Source organism: Schistocerca serialis, chromosome 8 (assembly GCF_023864345.2).
Source record: "Schistocerca serialis cubense isolate TAMUIC-IGC-003099 chromosome 8, iqSchSeri2.2, whole genome shotgun sequence".
Lineage (NCBI taxonomy): Eukaryota > Metazoa > Arthropoda > Insecta > Orthoptera > Acrididae > Schistocerca > Schistocerca serialis.
In genome coordinates, this window is record NC_064645.1 from 336,946,314 (window position 1) to 336,972,168 (window position 25,855).

Sequence of the window (25,855 nt, forward strand, 5' to 3'; positions counted from 1 at the left end):
CCGCCGTATGTTGTACATCATCTTCGTCCGTCCATTGAGTTGCTTAGTCTTTATTCGCCTTTCTGTCTGGAATGGCTACTCCTCTGCATCTGCTGTATAAAGCTTTCTTCGCCAGGCGAAAGCTCACTGTAATAGTAGCTGAAACGTTGAATTATCGTACATCCTAGGGTGATCACAGGCTAAGCAGAATTTTTATTGAAAATGCTTTCATTATTTTTGACTATCATGTAGAGGCAGCACGCGTTTCAATCAAAGCTGAATGTTGTTTTACAGTTGAAACGTACGGTCCTGCTTCTCAGCTACAAAGACGCTTACAGCTCTCACCTATGGGAGATAGCGCTGAGAAAACATTTACACTGTATTGCCGGACAACGTGATCCGTGCAGGGGACATGTTGTCACTAGATAACGCTGTTTGGGTGTGATTGGGCACTCTGAAGAGGGGCATCAAATAACGCACGTGCGCAGCTTACAATTTGTGCTTCAAGGAAGAGTATGCACAATGCCGGACATTGTAGAGATGTCAAGCTGTAAAAAACTTAGAAAAAAACTCTTCACATGTACACTCGGAGATACTCGTAACTTACAGGCTGCTTAAATGCAAACTTGGAAGAATATATACGAAACGTTTGATGAATGCTTACTGGACTCAGGAAGAAAGCTGGTAACTTTATGCTAACGTTAGACCAGTGTAAAGGACGTCAAATCGAACAACAGTAGCCACAAAACCAGAGACCTGGAATGCAGCGTTGCGGAGCTAAAGCCATGAAACGACAGCCAATCAAGGAACACCTCGCTAAGGTGTGTACACTTAACATAAACTGTAGCAGCTAATACCCGGTTTGACAAAGAGCACAGCTATCGGTCAAACTGGCTGTAGATAATTGTTTAAGACGATCAATCAAGATAGGTAAACTCCAAATTCCTATCTACGTCTGATTTCGTTAACGCGATTTTCACGTTTCGTTCGTTGGGTAAAGCTTTGCCTATAAACGAAGTAAGTCAGAAGCACTGTAACGTTAGTAACGTAACGTTAGTAACTTTAGTAAAGATGCACTCTGAAATATGGACAAATAAGGGACTACAACAAGAGTGTATCTTGTCACTATCATTATTCATTATCTGTATAGGTGACATGATTAGAGAATGGAAACGAGTTAGGGCACAGACCGGTATAAGTATTACGAGGAATAAATATATTAACATGATGTTTTCTAGAAAGATCAAGTTATATTACAAGACAACGAAGATATAAAATGCATTACATAAACTATACGAGGTAACTGCAAGCTACAATCGGACCATATGCAGTCATCCACGCAAATTATAAAAGTGTGGGTATGTGTGTTCCACATCTCCTAAACCACTGGAACGATTTCAACCAAACTTGGCACTCATGTCACTTACTCTCTGGGAAGAATCGGTGTGGGGGTAAAAACAATCTACCTGGTAGAGTGGTGGTGGTGGTGGGGGTGAAACAGAAGTTTACCCCATCAAGCGGCCGGCCGGAGTGGCCGAGCGGTTCTAGGCGCTGCAGTCTGGAACTGCTACGGTCGCAGGTTTGAATCCAGCCTCGGTCATGGATGTATGTTATGTCCTTAGGTTAGTTAGTATTAAGTAGTTCTAAGTTCTAGGGGACTTATGACCTCAGCAGTTGAGTCCCATAGTGCTCAGAGCCATTTCGAACCCTTTACGCGCGAATACTCAGACTTTATTCATCCAGTATTTGAGAGCTAGAGGAACATACTTTACATTTAATTTCAACGTTTACGAAACTTTTTCTCGCTGACAACCCACACAAAATGATGAAAAGAGAAAAGTTTATCGCTTACTACATTTTCGTTGTTCATGCAGTAAAACTGCACAATCAGGCATGATGTTTCAATTTATTAGTTCTTTACTACTAACTGTATTCACGATACATTTTGTGGACAGTATTTAAATATACCACCGAACGTACCTACAAAATTATATCACAGTTTAACTGCAGGCAGCCTAAAGATGTTCTGAGAACAAAACCGGTAGTAGCACAATAAATGTGTAACCTCAAAGCCGAGGAGGTTTTCATTAATCAGTAAAGTTGTGTAAGTAGCCCTCGAGGCATCCTATAGACTATTTCAATTACTCGCTCCCTGAATACTTTCAACTATGAGTACGTGCAGCTATCATCCCAGAGTAGAGAGTTGAGTCCGCGGTCAGCGAGTGGTGTAATTTCTGAGGTTCCACGGGAAACTCGAGCACCTGAGGCCGTGAGAGAACCGGACTCGAGCCTTATCTGATCAGGTGAGCTTCCACCGCTGTCTCTTCCCTCGTGCGTACCCACGTCACGATATTTGGGGCGCGACCCACTGCCCCGTAGCATCTGGCCTGCGGCACGCGAGGGCATTACCGCCCCCGGCGACAATACGAGCGCGCCGGCTCTATAAATGATTTTGCCCTACTCGCCGGGGATTCCCCTCGCCGCCCAGACAGCTGTCCCGGGGGATGCTTCGCTCCTGATGGGGTGGGCAGAGAGGGGGAGCGAGGGGCACGAGATGGCGGGAGTCTGCGCCGGATCCGGGCCCAGGGGAAGCAAACCAGAGTGGCGAGGGCGTAATGCGGGGGAGACGCCTCTGCTTTGTGTATATCCGCTTACACGACAGAACTGCTACGAGGAAAGAAAACGGAAACATACCGAGCGCGCCAGCAGAAAGGATATACTTCAAGGCGCGCCTCCATGATCAATTTCTAATAGAAAAGCTAATTGGTCTGATTGCCTACATCTAAACCTTCATGTATACTGCGCAGAGGCGCGGATCCACGAGGAGAGAGCGTGTCATTACCACTAATCCCCGCCACCCTCGCTTTTCTAAAAAACTATATTGTGTGTTCAACATTTTTATGAAGATTGCGAGCACAGAGTCGATGTTCATATTTGTATTATCTGTGTAATAGGAGAAGGTGCTGCCTTCAAATTTTTTGAGCGCAGCTTTGAGAAGCCTGGCTGTTCGCACTTGTATTTCTGCTGTCTACCTCCGCAATGTAAGCATCGTGGGCAGCAATTATAGTGATTTCAGAATATATACTCGCTTTTATTGAGTTACTGAAGTGTTGATTTATTATCATTTAACCAGTTCACATGTTTAATTTCGCTATTCATTGTGTCATGAGTTTTAATTTTTAGCATTTCTAGTAGGGAAGGCACAACACTTCCATACAGGCTCCCACGTAGATGACATTTTCCTTGACTTCCGGAAGGCGTTCGATACAGTTCCGCACTGTCGCCTGATAAACAAAGTAAGAGTCTACGGAATATCAGACCAGCTGTGTGGCTGGATTGAAGAGTTTTTAGCAAACAGAACACAGCATGTTGTTCCCAATGGAGAGACGTCTACAGACGATAAAGTATCCTCTGGCGTGCCACAGGGGAGTCTTATGGGACCATTCCTTTTCACAATATATACAAATGACGTAGTAGATAGTATCGGAAGTTCCATGCGGCTTTTCGTGGATGATGCTGTAATATACAGAGAAGTTGCAGCATTAGAAAATTGCAGCGAAATGCAGGAAGATCTGCAGCGGATAGGCACTTGGTGCAGGGAGTGGCAACTGACCCTTAACATAGACAAATGTAATGTATTGCGAATAAATAGAAAGAAAGATCCTTTATTGTATGATTATATGATAGCGGAACAAACACTGGTAGCAGTTACTTCTGTAAAATATCTGGGAGTATGCGTACGGAACGATTTGAAGTGGAATGATCATATAAAATTAATTGTTGGTAAGGCGGGTGCCAGGTTGAGAGTCATTGGGAGAGTCCTTAGAAAATGTAGTCCATCAACAAAGGAGGTGGCTTACAAATCACTCGTTCGACTTTTACTTGAGTATTGCTCATCAGTGTGGGATCCGTACCAGGTCGGGTTGACAGAGGAGATAGAAAAGAAGAGCGGCGAGTTTCGTCACAGGGTTATTTGACAACCGAGCAGCGTTACGGAGATGTTCAGCAAACTCAAGTGGCAGACTCTGCAAAAGTGGCGCTCTGCATCGCGGTGTAGCTTGCTGTCCAGGTTTCGAGAGGGTGCGTTTCTAGATGAGGTATCGAACATATTGCTTCCCCTTACTTACACCTCCCGAGGAGATCACGAATGTAAAATTAGAGAGATTCGAGCGCGCACGGAGGCTTTCCGGCAGTCGTTCTTCCCGCGAACCATACGCGTCTGGAACAGGAAAGGGAGGTAATGACAGTGGCACGTAAAGTGCCCTACGCTACACACCGTTGGGTGGCTTGCTGAGTATAAATATAGATGTAGATGTAGATGTGGTACTGAACCGCCGTTGGCGAGATTTTTTTACTAATTTACAATGTCTATTCATAATACATTCATGTTCAGAAAAAAAACGGAACACCTTGAACGACTGAAGATAGGATGTTCATATTCGCAGGACATTTACCTTAGTAATTTCTGCAGAAATGATTAGCATTTGAACCATGTCAACCCCCATTTTCAAGACCAACATCGATATGGTGGTGCAACACCACCTATGGGTAAAATGTACCTAAGGCTCTCGTTGTCGCTTTGAACCGAAGGTGATGGATCACTGTGACATGAGCAGACGTCCAGGATGCGTCGCAGACATATGTGCGAACCGTACAGTCAAATCAGTGAGTTTGAAAGAGGGCACATTATTGGCATGAAAGACCGCCCCTGGTAGCTGAGTGGTCAGCTCGACGGAATATATATCATACCAAACGGCCCGGGTTCGATTCCCTGCTGGGTCGGAGATTTTCTCCGCTCATGGACTAGTTGTGTTGTCCTTAACATCATTCCATCCCCATCGACACGCAACTCGCCGAAGTGGCGTCAACTCGAAACACTTGCACCAGGCGAACGGTCTACCCGACGGAAGGCCCTAGCCACACGGCATTTCACATTGGTGTGAGAGAATGTGATGCATCCATCTGGGAAATTGCTGCTCGTGTGGGACGAAATGTTTTGACAGTGCAACGGGGGTGTGCAGAATAGTTCACGGAAAGCCGTAGAACACGATGACATGAGTCAGGTCGCACCACCCTGACCACCTCCCAAGAAGATCGGCATCTCATCCGAATGGCATTGCAGGATAAGTTTTGAGTCCTCCTCGCCTCGGGCGCAACAGTGTAACACACCGTTCACTATAATGAGTTACAGTCTGTCGGCGTTTATTACGCCATGGTTTACATGTGCGTCTTTCACTTCTCCACCTACCTTTGACGAACGTGCAGAAACTTGCTAGACGGCAATGGTGTGGGGAACGACGTCACTGGGGACAGGAATGGAATCAAATAGTGTTTTCGGACGATTCCAGTTTCGGTTTGTTTGAAAATGATGGCCGCATTTTGGTTCACTGCAGATAGGGGGAGAGACATCAAAGTGATTCCATTCAGACAAGACATACAGCGTCAGCTTAAGGCGTTAGGGTGTTGGATGCTACCTGGTACAATAAAAAATCACAGTTGGAAGTGTCCAGGGCATTGTGACCAGTGTGACCTACGTGAATGACATCTTGCGACCCGTAACGATACAGTTTCTGCACAAGACCCCAGACGCTATTTTTAGGAGGACAGTGCACAATCACATGTTCTTCACGAACACGTGAGTTCTTGGTGTCACAGGATGTCAGACTTTTGCCCTTGTCCTCCAGATCATCAGAGCTGTTGCCAATTGAAAATGTGTGAGATATGGTGAAACGATGGGTGCAGTGCTTCGACCCAATGCCAAGCACCACAGATGAACGATGGAAACAAGTGAATGCCGGATGGATGATTATTCCAGAGGACGCTATTCGCGCCTTATACCCGTCGATGCCATGATGCATGGAACAAGTTATCAGGGCCCATGGCGGATCCTGTTCCTAGTAGGCAACAGGACGCTTGCGAAACCGAGTTGACTGAAATGCTATTGAATACCGCGGATCACACTAACTTACATGTCCTGAGAGTATAAACGACCTGTCTCTAGTCGGTCAAAATGTTCTGTTCTTTCTGAATGTGAGTGTATGTGCCGAACCTGCAGTCATTCAGAAGAGGAGCCCAATTTTTTTAAAAGAACGACTAACAATTCGCGATATGCAAATTACATCTACTAAAATTCAATCGGTCCACATCCTCTGTTCCGCCGCTCCCAACACCTATCTGTGACCACATCTTCAGACAGGTGATGAAATTCTAAAATATTTTCGTATGTGGAAACCCAACATACACGCCCCACAGTAAATCCATTGCACAGAAGAGAGTACATGTTCTGAATTTCATGCAGTCACAGCTCTAAGGGTACGGATAATGAGTGCATCACAGTGTGGGAGTGAAATGACGAGGCAACTGGAAAGATGCGCCAGTGCTGAAGTAGGCGGGACACTACCACTCTTGTGGGCAAAATGTCTAAATGGCACACAAATTCACCTTGAAATGCTGGTGGTATATAGACCAAATGCATTATCGCGTCCAATCCTAGTGAAATGTTGCCGACAGTCTTATCAAGGTCTCTGAGACGTGGGTAAAGCTGATCGGGAAGGAAGGCCGTCGACTTCACCACAGAGGACGATGTTCAGGCAGTCGAGGAACTCGTTCGCAGCAATCACAGAGGCACTGTCGTTGACGTTGCTCAGCAGATGTGCATCTCAGTAGGCAGTGCTCATTCCATGGCTCGGCCTCTGTCACCTGCACACAAAGGCGCAAGATTTCCCTCGTCTCTGGATTTCCTTGAGCGTTACACAGTGGATAGCAACGATTTTCTCAGCCGCATCATTACGAGCGACGAGAGATGGGTCCATCATTTCACACCCTCGCCAAAGAGAGCGTCTGTGGAATGGAGACACACGTCCTCGCTTCCGCAAAAGAATTGCAAAGTTGTGCCATCAACAGGATAGATCAAGGCCACACTTTTCTTCGACTTTGAAGGTGTTGTGTACACATCGTTTATGGCAAATGGCACAAACATTAATGTTGAATCGTACTGTGTAACGCTGACATCTCTGTACACCGCCGAAAAGAACAACAGGGGTGCAAAACTAAGCAAACACATTGTTCTCCGCCACGACAGCGCAACACCCCACACGCTGTGCCCAACACAAGCTTTTCTTCACCGTTATTGATGGAAGGTTTGAAGCATCCGGCATACAGTCCAGAACTTAGCCCACGCCATTTCCATCTTTCCGGCAAGCTGAAAGAACACCTGGGAGGGGGTGGGGAGATATTTTCCAACGATGAGAGTTTTTCAAAGCGATACTCAAATGGCTCCGTGACCACGGATCTATCGTCGAGGAACTGAACCAGTGAGAGAGCGTTCCAATCGCTGCCTACAGAGACTTGGTAAGTATGTAGAAAAAATAGTCTCAGGTATCTACGTCACTTTGAAATGTTTTGCAGCAGTCAATAAAAGTTACTCGCCCTGCCACAATAATTCGCGACTTAATAATTCGCGATTTAATTTTTGAAATGCCTTGTATTTTTACATTGATGACTTTTCTAATTTCAGAGCTAACTTCTAGAGAACAGAGTATAATGAAAACTAAGATCCTCGAAAACAGCGAGGAAGTATACAATTTGCAAGCTATATTTAAGACAGGATACTCTTCAGTTGCTTGTGTGATGGCCTGTCCACGTGGATGGTCTTCCGGGTTGACTGTCTGCAGAGGACATTCTGGTCAGATACAGGGAACATTCTCCGGTTGAACGTACCTGCTGTCAAAAACAACAAAAATGGAAATGAGCGTATGGCATCTGGGCCCGCTTGCATGAGAGGCGAGCACGCTACCACCCAGCTAAGCAGGGGGACTGTCAACAACATATCCGACACGATTCATGGGTCTGTAGGTAGAACCGGCAAACCACGGGGAGCTGAGAATAAATAGACAGGAAGGGAGGAGCGATAATTCGTCGTCAGCACTTTCGTCCAAATTTGTGGTATGCCCAGGGCTTATCCAGGAATGAAAGTGACAGAAGTGGAAGCTCCAGACGGTCAAGCCTTCAGCAAAAATAGCGTTTTTGGCTCGGTTCGGGCGAGGCATGAGCCGTTCATGGTAGCGTAGTGCCTGGCCCAACTGGAAGAGTACAGAACGGTCTCTGAGAGTCGTGGGGTCGAGTCCTTTTGTGGAAACATTTTTTTTTTTTTTCAATTTATACGCTACTTCTAGTGCAAGTAAACCGAAATATTGCTCAATATATGATAATGCTTAAAGTAATTATTTATATTTTCGTAAAAGGCCTGAAAAGGAAAGGCAAAGCAAAACGTGTGATTGCAAATAAATTTCAAGGAAGGAATCATAAGGCGTAACATCGTATGTAAAATTAGATACTTTTATTGTTTTACAGTTGATGATTTACACATGCTGTGGTGATATTGTCGTAAAAACAGAAATCTCTAATTTTCTCGGCATTTTGGCACGTTATAAACGCCACATTTTTACAGTTTTAAAGTTTCAGTAGAAAAACAAATTTGGTGTATAGTCGGCAAAGGTTCTCTCTCGACGCTCAGTTTGGCGGCTAACCCAGCGCAACGCATCCTTTGCTACGTATTGGCGACGATAGTTGGTGATGCACAATGGAATGTATTTTGATGCAGTCTTCTCGAGATGTGATTTCTCTCGATGAGATAAGAGCAGTTTTGAAGCTTTTTGTTCCAATTCTTTACCTCCTGATAAAAATGTACATCGCAGGTTTACTTTAGCTTCCAAGGGCTGCTCGAAAGTCAAATGGAAGCTAAGGGAATACAAAGACCTCTACTCTTTAATTACAATCCCTGTTTGTAAAGTTATTTCCAGAGTCCTCGACGACGCTGTAAGTATAATCCCTTTGTCGGAAACGTTTTTGTAGTCCCAATACTTCCTTTGCCTTTCCTTTACATGCATTTTACTTCCTTTGCCTTTCCTTTACATGCATTTTATGAAAATATTAGAAATAAATAAAATATACTGAGCATTCTCTTACTGCGTAAGTAACCTAAAAATTTAAAATTTAAAATTTTCGCGTAGGTAATCGACCATATGACTCTAGGATAATAGTTCTGCATTCTTTCCGCAGAGTTACCGGCAGCCTGGAAACTACGCTACGTAAATGCAACATACTTCTCCCGACCTGCGCCAAAAAATGCTATGTTTCCTAAACGCATGGCCTTCGGTACCTCCCACCTCCATTATATTTATTTCTGGTCAAGACCTGCATATATCATACTTTTGGGCGAAATAGCTTTGACGAGTGGAGTATTTGACTTTCCGAACGTAGTGAAAACGACTGCAAGAAACAACGTTTTCCTCATTTACACGCCCGCATGCCGAAAGCCTGCAGACCTGCTTTCACAATCATAGCGTTAAGTGAAATACTGACAAAGTTGAGGGCACACTTCGATTTTATATTATTGTCGTTGGAAAAGTTATGAGAGTTTGTTGCTATTACAGTTCTTAAATTAACTTTGTGACTTATGTACTTCTATTCGGACGAATTGTGTCCAAATGCTATATTTCTCTTCACTGCAATTTTTTTTTTAATTACGCTGAAGCGATGCCCTAAACACTTATGTAAACATGTTATTATTTTATTAACCTGTAATCTCAATCCGAATTTCAGCCATTGCCTTGCGTCTACTTGTCAGAGCCAATAGGAAAGTCCTATTACGTAGTCCTGAGACGAAGCATGCCGTTGCTGCACCAATGACTAAAACGAGGAAAGTAGAACGGCTTTCGACTTGTTCGACTGAAATCGGACATCGATCACGTGACATCCCTCGTCCGCAGGTTTTGGGACGCTATATTGCATTGACCGTAATTTTTTTTTTTTTCATGTTATAACCATATGTTATGACAGAATGCCGTTTCAAGGCAACAGCGTATTGAAGATTTGTCACAAATATGACACTCTAGGTACGATTTGTTATAATTAACCGTCAATTAAAGGCACATCAGTTGTAAAATATATTCTAAGATGAACGATAGTAATGGTCATGTGCTTACAGTCTCGCAGTTATAAAGTCGGAGGAAGTACATGCGCGTCGTGGTACACGCTAATGGGTCACCTGCCCATTTGTAACCGATTCTGGGACTTCCTTATTCATGTAATAGAAGTATGTTCTGCAACATTCGATATATATATATATATATATATATATATATATATATATATATATATATATATATATATATAAGAGCGTGCCTTCTAACGAATTACTTTCTTCGATTTCGCGACTTCAGTCCGATTAAAAAACGAAAGCTGATATTGTTGCGAGTGAAAGAACCAGCAATGACATTTATATTCTTTCTAATCAAAAATATTTAATCGTTTTTTTTAATATGTCGTGATTTCCTAAATTGTGGTCAGGCAGGAACGTAAAAGCACGCCTTAAATTTAGTTGCTATCGAATCTTTAACAATTCTGTCTGTGCCTTTCTCAAAGTCCTAAATATGGTGATAATCTGCACCTGCACATGCCTTATAAATCCAGTGTTGCGCTCGCTATACATCTGTTACTGTGTTATCCCTCCTGACTATAGGTAAAATACCTTAGTGAATGTTGCTGTATATTTACTGTTTTCAAAGTATATTGTGGACTGTAAATTGTGTGAGTGATGCTTAATATGTGTGAGTTTCTGCATAAGTGTTTTACGAGAAAACCATAGTAAATTGTTTCCCAAATTCACCATTAACTACAGAGCGATTTTGTCAAATGGGGAAAAACTGCAGGAAACGATTCCTGAGAGGACAGGGAGCAGAAAACATCATACAGAAAATGGCCAGAATTGCATTCCAGGAAAGATACATTTACTTAAGAAGCTCGGAGATACAAGATGTTTGATATTTCAGGCTTCATCAGAACACACATGGGAACAGACCAGACTAGCGGGAATGTTCTGTCTGTAACAGTGTTTTACCTCCACACTCAACAGAATGATAATCTCCATGATGGACTCCCACTCATATCTCGGTAGTAGAGTACCTCCGCTTCACTCTTGCGAGTGATACTAACTTCCCGATTGGAAGGCGTATCTTTGTTGGTATAATAGGTAATGAAGTACAATCGTCATAACTTACGAATATTTTGCATTAGGTCGTTCAAACTGCATGGTTGGCCGCAGGGAATGATTGGAATTAGTATGCGCATGTATGGTTTGGCTCAACGACGAAGCCCACTTGCATTTGGATGGGTTCGTCAATAAGCAAAATTGGTGCATTTGGGGGACTGAGAACTTGCATTTCACCAGCGAGAAGCCTCTTCACCCTCAGTGGGTGACTCTGTGCAATGTCCAGTCACGGAATAATCGGTGTGATATTCCTAGATGACACTGTGACTATCGTTACGTGAAGGTTTTGGAAGATGATTTCATCCTCATTATCCAAAGTGACCCTGTTTTCGACAAGATGTGCTTCATGCAAGACATAGCTCGACCCAATCGAAGAAGGAGTGCGTTTTATGTCCTGGAGAAGCACTCTGGGGACCGCATTCTGGCTCTCGGGTACCCAGAGGCCACTGGCATGGGCCTCGACTGGCTGCCATATTCTCCGGATCTGAACACATGCGACTCCTTTTGCAGCGCTATAACAAAGACAAGGTGTTCAGCAATAACCCCAAAACCATTTCTGAGCTGAAAACAGTCGTTCAGGAGACCATCGACAGCATCGACGTTCCGACATTTCAGCGAGTCATGCAGAATTTCGCTATTCGTCTGCGCCACATCATCGTCAATGATGGCAGGCATATCGAACATGTCATAACCTAAATCCGAATATCTGTAGTGAAGTTTACATGTTGTAGTTTGTAACTAATTTAGTTTTTTTTCATATAGTTCAATAACTGTCACCCCGTACTTCATGGTGCTCCTGCTGACCTCCACATTTCCGTGTGGAGGCAGGTCGACAACTTCTACCCTGCCCATTGGATCTGCATGGGTTGATAGAGTCGCATGGCTCGCCAGGACGCTGGACCTCTACACTTTAGATTTCGAGATGTGAGGGAACCTCATAGAATTCGTGTATGCAGAGCCCATCCAAGAAGTGCACAGACACTGGAACAACGCATACATCTTGCTTGGACACCTTTCTGTTGCAGGATGGCACATCTGAACGAGTGCATCAGTCACTGATGCGCCGTATTGCCGCATGCTTAGAGGTCCATATGAAGCCGCTTCAAACGCTTTATCTTCTGGTGGTCTCATCACAGCATGTCGTTTACTGCATAGTTACTGTACACGCATGATGACTTGTTGAATATTCTGTAGAGAGAATGCGTTTCTGGCCATAAATCCATATAGCCTTTCTTGCCCCTTATCCTACTAGGGACTGTTTCGTGCAGTTTCTTTACATTTAACAGTTTATCCCCTGTGTATAAAGATACCTCACTAATTACAAAACAGCGCGTGTAAAGTCAACCTAATAATTCGGCCCTTCACTTATCGACATCACAATGCACATCACACGAATAAATCTATTTGAAATTGGGGATCATTTCCTGAAACGCATCGTCCAAGAAAGAAACAAAAGAACATAGTGTTTGGCAGTTGTAAACGCCGCTCGATAAACAAACCCATTGTAACACTTTCCACTTCCGTCGGCTTAGGAACACATCACGCGACCGTGCTGCGATCCGCCGCAAGTGTGCGGGACCTTTCATACACAGGTAGACTAAAGGAGTGATTACCCAAGCCACATCAGGAGACAGGTGTCCGTCGCCCAGTCCTTCAGCCAGTGACAGCCGGGAAACCCACGGCTGCCTCCCGGGGTCTGCTGCGGGAGCTATAGCGGCTGTGGTGGCAGGCGGGAAGGAACCGGTTTCTGTCCATGGAGAACTGTGCCACCTGTTGCGAGCACAGGCTGCCAGGGAATTATGTTTCAACCGGCAGGCCGCAGACACTCTATGCGCCGTCCATTTCTTTCGTTGGTATTGTACTTGGAGGCGGATTTAACCTATCGATTATACACTGTCCAGTCACATTAACGTGACCGCCTGTCAGAAGCCTTAATAGCCATCTTTTGCAGCACGGACCGCTGCGAGACGTGCAGGAAGAGAGTCAGTGACTTTCTGGAAGGTAACGACAGGGATGTGGAACGATGCCGACTCCAACAATGTGGCTAGCTGCGCCAGGTTTCAGAGCTGAGCATCCATCGCGCGAACAACCCTTTCGCGGTGGTTCACGGGTTCTCAGTCTGGTTTAAATCAGGGAGCTTGCTGACCAGGGCAGTATGGTAAACCCATTCTGGGGCTCTTCGATCCACTCACGTGCACTGCGAGCTGTGTGACACGTTGCATTGTCCTGCTGGTAGATGCTATCGAGTCGAGGAAGGGAAAAAAAGACTGCATGCAGGTCTGAACAAGTCCCCAGAATAGATGCATTCTTGCCTTGATCCATTGTGCCGTCCAGAATGACGAGCTCACCCACTGAATGCCACGAAAACATTCCCCAGATCATAATCCTCCCTCCTCCGGCCTTGACTCTTCTGGCCATCGTTCCAGGGTGTTTTCCCTCTGTCCACTGGAGCATGAAACGTGAATCATCTGACAAGGCCACCTGCCACCACTTAGTCGACGTCCAGTCACTGTATCACCGTGCAGATTCCAGCCTTTGTCGCCGATGAACAGCAGTCAGCATAGGTGGATGAACTACTGTAGACGCCTGCTGTGAACGCCCATGTGCAGCAACGTTGGCTGAACAGCTGTGGAGGAGACACTGTCTGTAGACCGTGGTCACCTGGGCAGTAAGTTGCTCAACAGTTGAACGCCTATTTGCTCCTACACATATCAGCAACTGTCGTTCAGCCCTGTCAAATGGTTCAAATGGCTCTGAGTACTATGGGACTTAACATCTGAGGTCACCAGTCCCCTAGAACTCAGAACTACTTGAACCTAACTAACCTAAGCACATCACACACATCCATGCCCGAGGCAGGATTCGAACCTGCGATCGTAGCGGTCGCGCGGTTCTAGACTGAAGCGCCTAGGACCGCTCGGCCACAGCGGCCGGCTCAACCCTCTCATCTATGACCTGTGGTGCACTGCAGTTGCCTCGGCTCTGGATTTGGTTAGTGCCATTTCACCCTACACAGTAAACATTAACCACGGTGTCACGCAAACACTTTACAGATTTTGTCATTTCGAGAACTCTCCCACCCTTGGCCAAAAAGCCAATGATCATTCCCTTTGGATAAACTGTTCCGTTTTCGCATTACGACAAGACATACACTGTTTTCTGTGCTACCCCCCCTCCCCTCTCCCCGATAAGCTTCATACGCTCTTCAAGGATAGTGCTGCCCTCTGCCGTCTGCGAGTGGTTTCTGTACGTTGACGTCGAACACAGGCGGTTGTCATATTAGTGTGACCGGATCATATATACTGAAACGTCGATGGATTTGTTGCAGGTGGTGCGAACACACAGCCATGTGAATAACTTCTGAGCTCGCTTTCCTAAAACTGTCTTGAGCAACTAGTTCGATAACTCGCACGCAATGGAAGTATTTTAGACCTCGTAGCGACAAAGTAGTCTGACCTTATCGATCACGATGACTTTCAGTGTCTTCAGTTGGAAAGAAAAGATAAGCTGCTGTCAGCATGACAGACAACGAATATACGTCATTTAGCGGCAGTGTGACGGACGAGAGGGAAGTATGGGCAAGGTTTAAACTGAAAGTAAATCGTGCTATGGAGAAGGATGTACAGAGTATCTGGATTAAGGACGGAAAAGACACAACACATCAATAAAATATCTAGGTATGACATTGCAAAGTGACATGAAATAAGTGCATTACCTGTTTCAACCTCTCGCCAATGAGAGTACGTCCAACATTGTCGAACATTACCGTTTTGGTGATCAAACTGTTATGATGTGACGAGGCATAATGTTGCAAGGGGGTGCTGACCTCCAAATCTTTGAACACGGTACACTCACCAGTCAGTGTTATTATCCCACTGTACTCCTAACCCTCGTGAGTCTTTTCTGGGGTGCGTTCGGCCCTGACTTCTTTTTTATGTATGACAACGCGCGACCCATCGAACTGTTCATTTAGGGGAGCTCTTGGAACGAGAGCATACATCTGCATCTTCATACATACTCCACAAGCGGACGTACTGTGCGTGGCGGTGGGCACCCTATACCGCTACTAGTACGTTCCTTTCCTGTTCCATTCGCAAACAGAGCAATCGAAAAACGACTGTCTTGTCTGCCTTCGTACGACTCCTAATCTCTCCAACTTATCTTCATGGTTCTTACGCGAAATGTACGTTGGCGACAGTAGAATCGATATTAGAGAATGAACTGATCTGCCCGTATCCCCGACTTAAAACCTATGGAATACGTTTGGGATGCGTTGAGGAGATGTATTGCGGCACATCGACATGCACCAACGACCATCTAGCAGTTCTCAGCCTCGCTGATGGAGGAATAGAATGCGCTACCACAAGAACTCCTTACCAACTTTGTGGCCAGCGTATGAGTACGTGCCAGATAATGCATTGCCGTCCGTGGTTATCACACATGCTATTACGAACCATGTCCCGCCTTTTGTAAAGGCCAGGGATCCGTAATAAATCACAGTCATTTCAGTGTGATTATTGTTTTTGAATAAAAGTGTCATTTCTGTTCGTCTCAGTGAGCATTTTTTCCAGTTACCTTCTACACTAAACAGTGGTAGGTCCTTCTATGTTTGGTGCAAGCTTCATGGAGCTATGTTACATGGCAATGACACAGCTTTCGAAACTTACTTTCGTCCTTAAGTTTTGGACACTAGCATATATTACATAATTATTTACTGAAATTAATAATTTAAAATACATTCATAATCCACTCATTATGCGGTGTAATCTTACGTTACAGGTTTAAGACAATAAGTCGAATACTAAAGCTAGAAACTATGTATATGTCTTGAGGAGGATAACTCATGGCGTGGAAATTACTCAGACTATATTCATCCAATATTTGAGAATAAGAGCACTTAGCGACTTCCGACATCATTCACACATCTCGAAACTTCTATTTAAGCGACAAAAATAATATACGAGCGAAAATTCTCTTTAAAATAATTAAATATACGACCGAAGTACTGTTTCTAATTGTAAGCTCTAACCTATAATAACAAATGAACTGTCGTAATCATACTTGTACTGCCGTAATGTGAAAGCAAAGCAGCAGTGTAATAGTAATTAACTGTTCTAATGATAAGGGGAGGTGTTTCATACTGTAAAAGTTAGCAATCTGACTGCAAGAATTTTGAACAGTATGAACTGCCTGAATAATGAACTTGGACATTAAAGCTACAGTAAATGGTTTTGCAAAACTGATCACAAAAAGTGTCTCTGAATGCCATAAGTTGCCCCTGAGTTAATAAACAAGAATTAAATCAAAATATTTTGTCCTTACCTCTATTCTGCGCTTATCTGGATAACGCGTTGCAGTACTGCTCTGTCTTGCGCGCCGCTATGCTAAAGCTGCAAATTACTGCATCTACACAGACACACTCGAGAGGTGGAATGAGTTCTCTGTTAGTTGCAAATCGAACTATTTTTCGAACATACTTGGTTCCATGATCCATAAAAGAAAGGTTGGTAAAAAAATGAGAGAAGCGCATAAATGACAACACTAAGATTTTTTTGTGTACTGTGAAGATGTGCCCTTGGCTGATTTTAAATTTAATGAACGTCTTAACGCCCAAACAATAAACTTTCAAGTCTTCAAATCAAGGAACTCTCAGTACAATAAGCAAGTTAGTCCGACGACGCAACAATAGTGAAAAAAAGTAATATAATTCTAATATTTAACTTTTACATTCCATTAGACCTCCTCCTTCACAAATCAGTTTCCGCTACAATCTTGATATTATCATGTTGATTGAACAAACTGATAAATTAATACTTTACGTTTGAAACATAATGTTGCCATTGCTTCCTCACTCTAACACAGCTTAACATTGGCTCTGAGCACTATGGGACTTAACATCTGAGGTCATCAGTCCCCTAGAACTTAGAACTACTTAAGCCTAACTAACCTAAGGACATCACACACATCCATGCCCGAGGCAGGATTCGAACCTGTGCCGTAGCGGTGGCGTGGTTCCAGACTGTAGCGCCTAGAACCGCTCGGCCACACGGGCGGCAGCTTAACATTGTCTGCCCCACTGCACCCTCGCGCACATGAGAGATACTCACCTAACCTCTGCGATACAGCTTTATAACACCGCTGCTCGCTCGCGATCGATTCAGATACCAAAATTATACATGCCACGTATAAATATTTTCAAACCTTTTCTGAATTTTTCCTCACTGATGATACCCACATAAAATAACGAAAGGAAAAAATTATTGCCTGCTATAATTTCGCTGTTCATGCAATAAAACATCAGTGTCAGGCAAAATGTTTTAATTTATTACTTTACTATTGACTCGACTCGCAACACATTTTATAGGCAGTATCCACATACAACGCTGAATGTACCTGCATAGTTATATCACTGTACGACACGTGGTTCAGGAAATGAAACGTCATAGGCACTGACATACTTGAGAGATTAGCTTTTCCTGAAACTAAGTGCAAATTACTCAGACTGCAGTCGTCTAGTGTTTCATAATGAGAACACTAATTGGTAAAAAGGTATGTCACGAACATGTAAAGGTGTTATCAGTTTTTTTGTTTTACCACTTTTGGTTCTGACTTTTTCTTTAGTCTTTCGGGGCGAATCATCCGAAACTAATAAAATAATTAGAAGTTTACGTCTTCGACCATAAAGTATTTATATGCTTAACGTTAAATTCTTAACAAATTAACACATTCGTAAAAACAGTCAGACGTTTGAAACTGCTTTATAGGCCCATATGGGAGGTCGATTCCTTAAGAGATCGGAAGGGGTTCGGGAAAGGGGGAGGGGGGAGGGTAGGCGGTTTCTTGATTACCAGAGGTTCGACGACCACGGTTTACACTGATATTTCATGTGATATTACGCTATCTGATCAGAAGTATCCGGACATCCCTGTGTGACGAAGAATTGACCACTAGATATTTACGAGAGGGGGGACCCGCTAGTATACTGTGCTGTAAGTAGAGACACACATACAGAATGTTTGCTTGGTGTGGAGAACTCAGTAATTTCGAATGTGGATTAGTCATTCGAAGTCACCTGAGTAACGAACTCATCAGAGATATTTCAGCCCTTCTAAACCTGCCCATGTCGACTGTCGGTGATGCGATTTTGAAGTGGAAACACGAAGGAAGAGCCACCGATATGCCAAGATAGGCATACCTCATGTACTGACGGACGGGTACAGTCAAGCACAATGGAGGGTATCTGTAAAAAGTCAAATGAAATCAACGTAAGGGGTCACTCGTGAGTTCCAAAGTGGCACCAGCAGTGCAGCTAGCGCAGTGACTCGACATATTGAGTTAGAGGGAATGAGGTTCAATGGTCGAGCAAATCATTATAAGCAACGCATTTCCGTAGTCAGTGCTAAGATTGGATGTGCTGTACACAGAGCGAAGCCACTGGACAATGGACGACTGGAAACGAGTGATCAGAAGTGAAGCAAAGCGATACAGCCTGTAGCAGTCCGATGGAGGGATGTGGATGAGGCAAGTGCCTGAGAACGTTACCTGCCACAATGTTTAGTGCTAACAGTCAAGTACGGGAGGGAGGTGGTATTACGGTATGGCGGTGCTTTTCGTGGTTAGTGTCTAGTCCCAATATTGCGCTTAAGAAAACGCTATGCGCTGAAAGATATGAACCTTTTGCCGCAATGTGTACTGCGCGTAATAGAGGAACAGTACGGAGACTATGCGTGTATTCAGAATGAGAATTTCACTCTGCAGCGGAGTGTGCGCTGATACGAAACTTCCTGACAGATTAGAACTGTGTACTGGACCGAGACTCGAATTCGGGACCGTACTTGCCGGCGAAAGGCATAGGCCCCGAGTTCGAGTCTCGGTCCGGCACACAGTTTTAATCTGCCAGGAAGTTTCATATGCGTGTATTATCATGAAATACACCCTGCCTTAAAGGAGCATCTGTGGGACAATAGTTTGTACACAGCATCGTTCCTGAAACGTAATGACCTGCCCAGAGTTGCGATTTGCAGCCAATCGAACATCTTGGGTGAGTCGTAACTCTACCTTCGCTCCGGACCGAGCGTCCAATATCACTATATTCTCTGGTTTCGTGTCGCGAAGAAGAATGGGCAGCCATTTCTCAACAGATAATCAGTCACACACTTAATGGTGACTTGTATGTGTCCGGATATCTTTGGCCTGATAGTGTGTATTCATTCATCTCATGACAATCGACCCATTCAATTCTTTTCGATGCACTTAACGCACTTGATATTTACGTTCTTCCTTACTTTGCCTAACTCCTCCATTCGTAAATCACATTGCTATAGTCCGTTAAAAATTACTTTAGGATTGACAGTCCGTCAGGAACGCATGGAGGTGCCGAGAAGAGTTGCCGCGCCCCGCATGAAGCACACCCGTAATCTTAAGTTTCATTCAACTGGTAGGCTATTCACTTTATAAATACCGAACCTGGATCAATGTGATCTGGAAGAGCTGCACTGTGTGCTAGTTTTACTTTCATTTGCTGCAGCAAATTATTAACACGACATACGGAAATGTGTTTTCGACCTGCGGGGAAACTTTTTTTGTTAGTGAAGTTAAGTGAACACTTTATGGGAATGAACTCTTATGAATGCATCACATTTTCATCTGCTCCAAACCGGAACTCTACCAGAATTTTCTAACATGAGATATTTTCAGTTTCATATGAGGCAAAATGGTCCGCTCGCGCGGCAAGAGCTAACAGTAAAACGAGAAGCGGATTGTTACGCTCATAATTAACCTGTTATCAACTTTTGTGATCAAACTACTTACTATTAACATTACAAAATATAAAATTTATGCGTAAATATTGCGGTGAAAGAACCTACCTCAAATAGTTCAGCCAGGACCGGCTTGAGAACATTTTTCAATGCAAGCGACTTATCTTTCGACGTCGCACCTTTTTTCTCTTACTTATATATTACAGTCAATCCCCGTTACTAACTGTGATACGCACTGTGTAGAAATCTTACAGCTGTGGTGCCTCTGGCGGTCCTAGCTGCTTGACGCTCCAACCGGCGTTTTCGTCTCTCTCGGGCATTAAACCAGTCCTTAGTCCAGCCGTTACTGGGAGAAAGACAAAAGCAATACAAAAACATTACTTCAGTAGTGCATTAATTACACTGTAAATAGTAATATTTATTTTATATGATATAGACTGAATACCTAAGACTAACTTCATTTGGTCTTAGTTGCTGATAAGGCCTCCTTATAAACGGAAATATAATTATGTAGCTATTTACCATTGCAGAGGGCGCACTTCAAAGATGCAGCTAAACCTTCCAATACTTTCATTTCTGTAACATGTTGTTTTGAAGGGCGGACAACCACAGCCAAACTTCGACATTTTTCCAAAGAAAATTCCGCACTGGCTGTATGAATGATTTTTATTAAATCTGCGACCGGTTTCGCACTACTTATCGGTGCATCCTCAGGCAATCTGTACAAAATATAATATAATAGGAGCTGATATAAGCTATTCGTTCCCCCAATTCTGAGGTTTAAATTAAACTTTTAAACAACCAGTTTTTTGAATGAAACAAGAAAGTACTCACTTACGCTATTTATAAAATAGTAACGTTGAACATTGCCCTATAACCACTCCCCACCATTCACGTCCAATATACCGTCATCAGCTGAAAGCTATAGTTAAAATTTAAAAATCTTTTTTAAAAATTTTTTAAATGATGGGAGCGGCAATGACCTAGAAAATAAAAATAAAATACGATACTGATAAAACTCCCCTAAATACGAACGACGAAGAGCGGAACGTTAGCATGAACAAACAGCGGAATTAGGGCCATGTAAACATATCAGAGCTTACCGTGCAAGCTCAGAGGAGCGGCGCGGCAGCGGACACTGCCTGACTGGCCGAAACCCGGAAAGCGCTCACGCAGTGGCGCGACACTCGCCCGACATTAAAAAAAAAAAAAAATACATGAGGAATTGTTTATCAAATGTTCAGCACCCCCCACTCTTCACACCTTGTACACGTCATCCGGCCTCTGGCGATTCTCGCAATTTAATTAAATGAAAAAAATTGTGTGCTAGTAACTTGTACAAGACGTGATTCCTTAACGGTGACCAATGACATGCTGTCGGATTTTCCTTTCTGCGATAATAACCCTAAATATGATGACGAATCGCATCAACAAGAAATGAATCTGTATCGGTAATACTCTTATCAATACTTTTCCCAAAGAGTTTCAAGCTTCGGTGTTATTCCAGCTTCATTTTATTTTTCGAACATTTCCTTTCCAGTCTTCACAACCGTGCTTTTGTATATGTTCGGAGCTGCAGCAGTTCTATCAATTACATTTTTAATGAAGAGCAACAGGCCGCTGTGAAGTTTTTCAGCCTCAAAGAAGGCACTAATGCGCGAACGGTTTATATCGGCTGATCACGTGCGGCAATCCCATGCCCAAGAGAACGACGCCGAATTTTTTCACTCACAACTTTCGACGAACTGCTTCTGACATTGTTCAGCATGACACAACAAATAACAGTGACGGCAAATAAAATAACTCCTGCAAAAGTAAAAACGGCAACAAACAAAACCACAGGGTGCAACGATCACACAAGACAGCAAGCTGTCTCAAACTCACAAACACAGTGCAAGCGGGAAGTCTTGTGGTGGCGTAAAGGTCTGGCAACTTCGGGTGTTGTGCGAGTGACGGAATGCTGTCCCTGACTCCTGCGTGAGCTACCCACTACTACTTCCGTCGTAGCTGTCAATCCTACAGTACTTTTCAACAGGCTTGTTGTTATAGTTCGCCACGCTGTCGTTGAACTAAGAGTTAAACGTACAATCACGATATTTTTCTGATTTATGTCCAATACTTAAGGTATACTTTTCGTTCCATTCTCTTTCGTGTTTTTGAGTGTTGTGCTATCCAATTATACTTTATCGCACAGCCCTGCGTTCGGTTTCTTGTACATCTACATCTACGTGGTTACTCTGCAATTCACACTTATGTGCCTGGCAGAAGGTTCATCGAACCATTTTCATACTACTTCTCTACCATTCCACTCTCGAATGGTGCGCGGGAGAAAGGAACATCTAAATCTTTCCGTTCGAGCTCTGATTTCTCTTATTTTATTATGATCATCATTTCCCTCTATGTACGTGGGTGTCAACAAAATATTAACGCATTTGGAAGAGAAAGCTGATGATTGAAATTTCGTAAATAGATCTCGCCGCAAAGAAAACCACCTTTGTTTCAGCGACTTCCACCCCAACTCGCATATCATATCAGTGACACTCTCACCTCTATTGCGCGACAACACGAAACGAGCAGCCCTTCTTTGCACTTTTTCGATGTCCTCCGTCAATCCTACCTGGTAAGGATCCCACACTGCGCAGCAGTATTCCAGCAGAAGACAGACAAGTGTAATGTAGGCTGTCTCTTTAGTGGGTTTGTCGCATCTTCTAAGTGTTCTGCCAACAAAGCGCAGTCTTTGTTTCGCCTTCCCCACCATATTATCTATGTGGTCTTTCCAATTTAAGTTGCTCGTAATTGTAATTCATAAGTATTTAGTCGAATGGACAGCCCTTAGATTTGTGCGATTTATCGTATATCCAAAATTCATCGGATTTCTTTTAGTACCCATGTGGATGACCTCGTACTTTTCTTTGTTTAGTGCCAATTGCCACTTTTCGCACCATACAGAAATACTCTCTAGATCATTTTGTAATTTGAATTGAACGTCTGATGGTTTTCCTAGACGGTAAATTAAATCGTCATCTGCAAACAATCTAAGGGAGCTGCTCAGATTATCACCTAGATCATTTATGTAAATCAGGAACAAAAATGGTTCAAATGGCTCTGAGCACTATGGGACTTAACTTCTGAGGTCATCAGTCCCCTAGAACTTAGAACTACTTAAACGTAACTAACCTAAGGACATCACGCACATCCATGCCCGAGGCAGGATTCGAACCTGCGACCGTAGCGGTCGCGCGGTTCCAGACTGTAGCGCCTATAACCGCTCGGCCACCCCGGCCGGCAATCAGGAACAGCAGAGGGCCTATGCAGTACCCTGCGGAACGTCAGATATCACTTCTGTTCTACTCTATGATTTACCGTCTATCACTACGAACTGTGACCTCTCTGAGCGGAAATCTCGAATCCAGTCACACAATTGAGACAATACTCTATATGCACGAAATTTGATTAATAGTCGCTTGTGAGGAACCTTCTGGAAATCTAGGAATATGGAATCGATCTGAGATCCCTTGTCGACGGCACTCATTACTTCATAGGAACAAAGAGCTAGTTGTGTTGCACAAGAACGATATTTTCTGAATCCTTGTTGGTTATGTATCAATAAGTAATTTTCTTCAAGGTGATTCATAATGTTCGAGTACAAATGGTTCAAATGGCTCTGAGCACTATGGGACTTAACATCTGAGGCCATCAGTCCACTAGAACTTAGAACTACTTAAACCTAACGAACCTGCCCGAGGCAGGATTCGAACCTGCGATCGTAGCGGTCGCGCGGTTCCAGACTGAAGCGCCTAGACCCGCTTTGCCACCACGACCGGCTGTTCGAGTACAGTATATGCTCCAAAACCCTTCTGCAAATTGAGGTCATTGATATGCGTCTGTAATTCAATGGGTTACTCCTATTTCCTTTATTGAATATTGGTGTGACCTGTACTACTTTTCAGTATTTAGGAACAGACCTTTCGTCAAGTGAGCGGTTGTATATGATTGCTAAGAAAGGCGCTATTGTGTCTGCATTCTCTGAAAGGAACCTGATTGGTATACCATCTGGACCGGAAGACTTGCCTTTCTTAAGTGATTTGAGTTGTTTAGCAACACCTAAGACATCTACTTTTATGTCACTCATGCTAACACCTGTTCTGGTTTCGAATTGTGGAATATTTACTTCGTATTTTTTCTTGAAGGAATTACGAAAAACGGTATTTAGTAACTCCGCGTTAGTGGCACCATCATCGGGAACAACGATGAACGCCTTCGCATTCCTTACACACTGCGTGAACAAGCCAATCACGAATCACACAAGGCTCCAAAGCTCCGTCGAGAAAAAAGCTGTAAGAAAGCGAAGTGGAATAAAAGACTCTCAGCAAGATCGAGAAGGTGCACCAGAGCTCTCGAAGCGAAATCGGAGCCAGTGTTTGGATAATTAATGGATCCGACGTGTTTGAATTGGTCTCCTCGGACGCAGTAAACACCAGCGCAGTCGGAGTGAAGGCAATCGAGCGAATAATGCGCCGCGGCCCTCCAGGGACCATTAATCAGGACCCGGCCTGGAGAGCAGACTCCAGGACCGGCCAGGGTCTCTGGACGAGGGCCCATTCATCCCGGACCCGATTACCACCCATTAACTGGAGCCGTTATTAATCGCCGCAAATACTTAACACGCGGCCAAACTGTTTCGACGACGTTAAAATATGTACAAGATAACTTTGTTTAATTGTAATTGTGCGTGGTGAACGACTCAGTAGGCCATTCCGCGCGGTCTTTGAGAGATGGGAAAAAATTCTGTCCCGCATAGGAACGCAGGTAATAGGGATTCCAAAAAGTCTCGGGGAACTCAATTTTATATTGAGAGCGTTTCTGAACGGATATTTTGCCCACGAAGGACGGCATAATGAGGGCTGAGACTGTTGATAAATGCAAATGAAACAGTTCTCTGCATCAGTCGCTTATTTGTTTTACCACTGCTCGCTTCGATGGGTCGCACTATCAGCTTCAGGTGGAGAACAGTATCCATACCTGGTGTTAGTGAGGAGCAAAGACGCCTTGTAACGTCTCCTCCACATTTCCCTTCTTTGCTTAGCTTCTGTGTGAGAGAGTGAATGTGTGTGTGCCTATTTAGTATTTCAACAGTAGTTATTAGCGCAGCACTTTTCTGTCTGCTGTAGGCAGAGGGCGACAACCTTAGTGGATTCAGATAAAGTAGATATGTCTGTGCTTTCTAAGTGGTCCTTCGACTGTTATTAGATTGTTGGCAGAAAAGACCTCTCTGGTCAGTTCCGCTTACCCATAGTTCATGATTCGGGGCTGTTGACTGCCCATCGTAACGTTCACAGCGAAATTAGGGACTTCGTCTTAGGCCGTGAATTCTGTAAGTCTTCAGGCCTATCTGCAGTATTCTAATTGAAATTCTTTCACGTCAGTAGCCTCAGAATAATATTTTATAGTTTATTCAAAGTAGGAAACATGTATTTCAGTATTTGTTATATGTTTTTTATCTGGGACTTAGTTTGTCTTAAGGGAAATTGTGGTGCGGAAATACATTCCACTGCGATATGCTGAAACTTAGAGAGAATGATTTCTATTAAGTGAGAATGTGCCTATGAACGTACTCTCTTGTGAATGTAGTTTCAGTTCTTTTAGTAAATTCACTTCCGTTTCAGTTTTACGAGTAACTTACCAGGTTGTTTTTTATGGCACGATGCATGGTCATAATTCTTTATATGCGCCCTCAGCACTATTCAATTGTATTTTCTATGATAGAGTCGCGTGATAATTATTATTCAGTGTACTTAGATGTGTTCGTGTGATTTTACTGTGTTAAGCTCTGACTGTCGAGTACCTCTTTTGTTCACATAGGCCACGTGCACAGATGAGTGCTTGGAGCCATCAGCCTCCTCACATTTATCGTCACCTACTTTACTTTGTAATTCACTTAGATTTTTCTTATCGTGGCACGTATTTATCAATTTAATTTATCTCGTGACTATTTAGAAAATATGTGAGCGCTCCATTTTATTAGGTCTTGCATCCATATAGTTTTTTTGTACATGGACTTGCTTTG